The sequence below is a fragment of the Eublepharis macularius genome, chromosome 5 (assembly GCF_028583425.1).
Source record: "Eublepharis macularius isolate TG4126 chromosome 5, MPM_Emac_v1.0, whole genome shotgun sequence".
Classification (NCBI taxonomy): Eukaryota; Metazoa; Chordata; class Lepidosauria; order Squamata; family Eublepharidae; genus Eublepharis; species Eublepharis macularius.
In genome coordinates, this window is record NC_072794.1 from 101,914,296 (window position 1) to 101,920,295 (window position 6,000).

Genomic DNA, 6,000 nt, shown 5'->3' on the forward strand with positions numbered 1-6,000 from the left:
CTCTGTCTCTTTTTGTGCACCTGTCTGGTGCAGCTCACTCTTCTTGTTTTGTGCACCCACTGTGTGCATTTCATTTTTATGTTTAGCACATCTCCTGGCTGGGCAGGTACCTCTGTGGTGTGCTGAAGGGGTCCGTTGAAATGCCCCTGGTTTTGACGAATCACGAAACTAATGAATCATTTTGTGAAACGGATCAATTTCGTGAAAATTCATGATTTGCAATTTGTGAAACATGCTGAAACACGAATCTCTCATTTTGGTTTTTTTTCTGTTTCATGCCCATGTCTAGTGGTGAGCCCCCCTGGCCAATCTCAACTCATTCTGAGCTTTGGCCTGTCTGATGGTTATGCTGCAGTACCTAGCTACCCCTAGATACTCTTCTTTGGATATATTTCCTTCATTTCTTGAACATCTCCTTTTCCCTCCTCAGCTCATCACAGAGCTCTCTGTTCATCCATATTGGCTTCTTAGATCCTCTACTGCATTTCTGTCTTGCTGGGATACTGATAGCATGAACCTGCAAGAGGTCTTCTTTTAGGAGAGCCCACCCTTCACTTACTCCTTTCCCTTCCAGCATTCTTGTCCATGGAATAACTCTCATCATATCTTTAAGTTTATTAAAGTTTGCTCTACTAAAATCTATCATGTTGAGGTTCATGTTATGACTTGAGAAAATATTTTCTGCTCTCTGTTCCCTTTCTGCTCTGATCATGGCACTATTGATCAATTACTGTATGGAGTTACAGTATTAGTGATTTTATCTTAGCTGATAATCACACTAATGTCCACTGCTGTTTGATGAAGCAATCAGTTTCAGTAGAACACAGCAAAGATTGTGAGCTTATGCTCTCTCCCTTCCCATTTGAATTTTTTTTCTCTGTTAAATCCCACCATTTTACTTGATGCAAAATACTGCAAAAAAGTAAATTAACTTCACATGAGAGTTTGAGTTCTTTTTTCTAGAAAACAAATGTAAGTAATAGGAATCTCTGTTCCCTATTTGGTTTATATTCTATCTAGTTTTGTTTCTCAAAAAACTAATGAATGTTTTTGAGGAAATGCAAAAATATAAAGTTGAAATTAATAGTACATTGTGAAATTAATCAGATCTAAACACTGTATTACTTGGCTTAATGTACACATTTGAATTCATACCATGATTGTTAGTGGCAAATACTTATTTCACAGAACTGTGAGGACTGAAGGTGCATTCATCTCTACAAGAACAACATGGTTGACTGTTATGGAATTGTGGACAGATGGGTAATTTTATCTATATTAGCCCTTGGTTGTCATCCCAAAGCAAAAAATGAAAACATCTGGCTTTAGAATTGATCCTTCTAAAATGTTTATGACTCTGTATTAGCGGTATTTTATACAAGCTATTCAGCTCATAATTCTAATTTCCAACATAGCAGTCTCAATGGAACCATGCTACAGCCCTTACTTTGCAAACTGTAACCAAGTGTTCCAGCCTTCTAAAAACAAGATAAAACATAAAATGGAGAGCCTTTGGGGTATATTATAGCCTGTCTTATTTCATTCAGACAGTTCCTTGGCTCCTGTAGACTTCCATAGTTCCCTGGATGCTGGTGTACGATTTTGGATATCTTACATTTTCTATTTTTTCTTCTTCTACTACTTCATGACTTAGCTTCATTTGCTCTTTTTGAGAGTTCTTCCCCTCTTTCTATAGAATCTAGTTTCCACTTCCTATTCTCTGTATATCTGTCAGGCAGTTTTTAAAGCCCAAAATATCTGAATGGATTTGAAGGAGATAATATAACATTTTTTCTCTGTCTCAGACAGTTGTGCTCCCCTCGCCTCCTTCCCAAGGTTGTCAGTCTGGCACTTCTCAGCATCATTAGACATCTTGTAAAAATAGGCTGCATTAATAAATGAGAAGGCGCTAGAAGTGTAGTATGCTAGGGAAGTGAACAATACTTAATTCTTACATATATGTGGTCTTTTAATCAACCTTTCAACATTAGGTTTCCTATATGTTATGGACACGCAGGAATTAGAGGAAATGCAGTCTGGACTGCTGTGTGAAAAGTCTGGAAACTTGCATCTACTGAAATAACCATCTATTATTTGTGCTTATTGAAAATGCAATCTGTAAAGAAAAGCATCTCAAAACCAAAAAATAAAACTTCTGGCTTTTGAATTGACCCTTTTACTGGACTGCTGTTTTATCTGTCATCTAACATTTATTTTTCTGCTAAATTCCTGCAAGCACTGGGTTCACATCACTTTATTTTCCAAGCAAAAGGGAGCAGAGTTGAGCTGCATGGGAAGCCTTAGGAGCAAGATGCTGATTACTTCTGGTAGTTGAACTCTAGAGAAATTCTGTTGCTGTGAGTGACACAGTTACTATGGATTTATGCTTATGCAGTGGTTGTAATTTGCATGGGGTGGCGGGGGGGGGGGCGGGGGAGGAGAAAGAAAGTAACCGAGAAAGTGGTAACAAATGACAAACAAGCATTTCTAAAAACCCCTAAGTTTCTTGCCCTGGATAGTATGTACAGCTATTTGACCATTACTTCCTTTTGCTAGGGAATTAAATTGAAAGTAGAGACTTTTAGATCCTGAAGTGAGGATTTCATTCTAAGTCACTAGGTTAATTTCATCCTACGTGATTAGATTAAATTTAGTGATTTTCCAAAGCATGAGGTAACCCTCCCTCAATAGATGTGGAACCCAGGAGAGTACAGATGGCTAAGCTTTATGTGATACTGGAAATACATGAGAGGACTCCCTGAATGTAATTAAAGCCCTACACAGCCTGGGGCCCTTATAACTTGAAAGACCCACCTCTCTACCTCCTTTTTCAAGAAGTCAAGCCGAAACTAATGCAATCTTCTTAGCCATGTTCCCTCTGCACCTCCTCTGTGTAATGGTGATGTGGTGTTGGTTTATTTATTCTGCTCCATACTCAAATAAATTGGGATTGCAGAGTGCTGGTGTTGTCACCACCAATGGTGTCCTTTATTCCCACCTACCCCCTTTTCTGCATGCTAAATCAATGCATTGTTGGAATGCTGGAGGGGTCACTATTCCTGGAATTTCTCCTCTGTTCCCTTTTTGCTTATCTGATTGGCTGATTCGGGCTCTGCTCTCCCCCTTATACAGTATCCCAATCCCTACAAACATGGAAAAATGAAAGAATTAAAATAATGAAAGCAGTGGAGAATCCTGTACCTCCTGCATGCTTGCAATCCATCAGAACATCAATTTGGAAAAAAAATAAAGAAAAAAGAGGAGGGGGAGAGGGAAGAGGAGAAGGGGGAGTGGAAAGGAGGGAATAGGGAGTGGCTTGGTAAATGAGAGTGGTCAGTCACAAAGAAGTAACATGGCAGGGGGTGGGAGATGGGGTAGAAGAGGGTGGAACATAAAAACTCGGCATACAGATTATGCATGAGGGAAAGCTACGGCTGGAAAATGGCATTTTTAAAAAGTCAGGGAAAAAGTGCCCCCAGAAAACCCTGGGGAAAAGCTGCAAGAAAACCCACTATTAATGGCACAAAAAAGAGTGTAGCGGGTTGTAAATACATCGATGCAGTTTGGTGAGTGAACCAGCACAATTAAGTGGTATGGAAAGGGTTCTAGCTACTTCAACATCCTATCCAAAGTCTCCCCCACATTTCAGAAGACTGTTTTATTATTATTTTTTAAAATTTAACAAAATTTATACCCACCTTTCTGCCTTCATAAGGGCCACCAATGTGGCTAACAAATTAAAACATACATAATAATATCATATGTTAAAACCATTAAACATTAATTAAATCAAATAAAACGAGAGCTAAAAACCCCATAGAAAGACATAAAAACAACAATCAAAACATTTAAAACAATTAAACTTTGGGAATGAAGAAGGAATCACTGAGTGAATGCCAAATGAAACAAAATAGTCTTTGACCACTGGCTGAAGATGGCAACTGATGGGGTCAGGCAAATCTCCTTGGGAGAGAGTCCAGAGTTGTGGTGCCACAGCTGAGAAGGCCTTCTCCTGTGTTGCCAGCCACCTAATCTCAGAAGTTGGGGTCAACTGAAGCAGAGCCTCTGAAGATGACCACAGTGGTTGGGTAGGATCATAAGGGAGTAGGCAGTCCTTCAGGTATATTGGTTCCAAACCATATTGGGCTTTGAATGACCACACCAGCACCTTGAGTTATGCCCAGAAACAAATTAGAAGCCAGTGTAGAGGTGCCAAAACTGGACTGATATGTTCCCTGTGACCTGCTCCAGTCAGCATCCTGACTGCAGCATTCTGCACCAATTGAAGTTTCCAAACACTTTTCAAGGGCAGCCCCACATACAGATCTCCTGGGTCCAGAGTAGGCTTCTTTGGGTTCTACTAGGTTGTATATAGGTAGATGGGGCAGATTTTCAAATTCTGGATGTCAATTTAGAGGTGGTAGTAATTTCAATTTCAGGACTAGGAAGTGAGTATATATGGGGAAAGCTAGAAGAATAGTATCAAGATGGTGGAGGTATAGAAATAATCTGAATGCTGGACTGTTTGTATTAGAGCTGTACTGGGGGAGGGGCATTTTATTGAACAATCAACAGTTGCAAAAACTTCCTCCTTCAGTGATTTTACAGGGGAAGGGGACTTCAAAGTGTTCACCTGTTGATAACCAGGGAAATGCTTTCTGCCCTCATTCTGAATTGGCTTTCTGAAATCATGATGTAGCCAGATCTGATTGACGGTGTGACATTATCAGGTGGTCTGGGGGAATTGGAAAAAGGAATGGGCATGATGGCCTCTTTCACTTACCTTGAAGTCTCAGACTGATGAAGGGTGAAGAGGCAGATTGGAATGCAGTGTCCTCAGCCAGCAGTGTGGGTCCAGGTAGGTCACTGGTAGCTTGAGACTCTGCAGTCTTCTTACCCAGCTTGTTCTCTATAATTCCATGACCCCCAGTAAGTGAAAGAGGATTCCCTGCCCATTTTTGTCTATGGAGGCCTAATAATACTTCCTATGTTTATGGACAACCTGATGGCTGAGATTATTGGGTTGCAATTGTGTGGGATTGTTTGAATAAGAACAACGTTTGCAAGAGTATTAGCGGTCAGATCTGCCCCCACGATATTAAGATGGCTTATGATGGGCACGAACAGGAAAAAAAATGAACACAATGTTCATTGTTCGTTGCCATCCACGAACGGGAATTCACAAACATTGATGGACATGACATGTTCACAAACATGTTTGTAGTTGGAGGTTCGTGGGAGCCAGAACGGCCCCCTTGGGACTTAGCTGAACTTGAGCCAGGGCAAGGAGAGTCCATGGGTCTCCCCCTTTCATGTCATTTTCTCTTCACAGTGGCAAAAAACTGGACTGTCTGCTGGAAGCTAATTGAGGAGTTACAAACTGACCTTCCCAATGTCCAATACCCACCAAATTTGCAGGGGAAATAGTCCTCACTGTCCTCTGAAGACCCCCCCCCCAAGTTTCAGAGAGATTGGACCCTGGGAAAGCCATGATCCCTTTCCTGTCATTTTCCATTCACAGCGGAAAAAACTGGACTGTCTGCTGGAAGCTACTTTGAGGGGTTACAAGCCAGAAGGAATGCCAGGAGTTCAGACAGAGTTCAGACAGTCCATGTCTATGTTGCCAGGGGAATAGATTGAAAGGTGCCAGACTGTCTGGCTTTACGAACGGCTGACAAACACCACGAAGAGGGCTTAGAATGAACACATATTCACCGGGAACGGGGCCTCACAAACAGCTTGCTCGCGAACAGCGGATTGGGCTGTTTGTGGCTTTTTTTTTTGTTCGTACTGCTATTCGTGCCCATCTCTACTTATGAGTATGGCAATATCATAAGCCCCTCTCTGTGTGTGTTTTAAACACAAACACTGCCTAGCCAGGCAGAAAATGGATGCCAGATCCTGGCTGGGAGCTGGAAAATTACTAGCATGTGAGATGCCAGGCGAGACCAGCTTTCAGCCCCCACACCCTGGAGATGTGAAAGATCCTAAAACAATAAG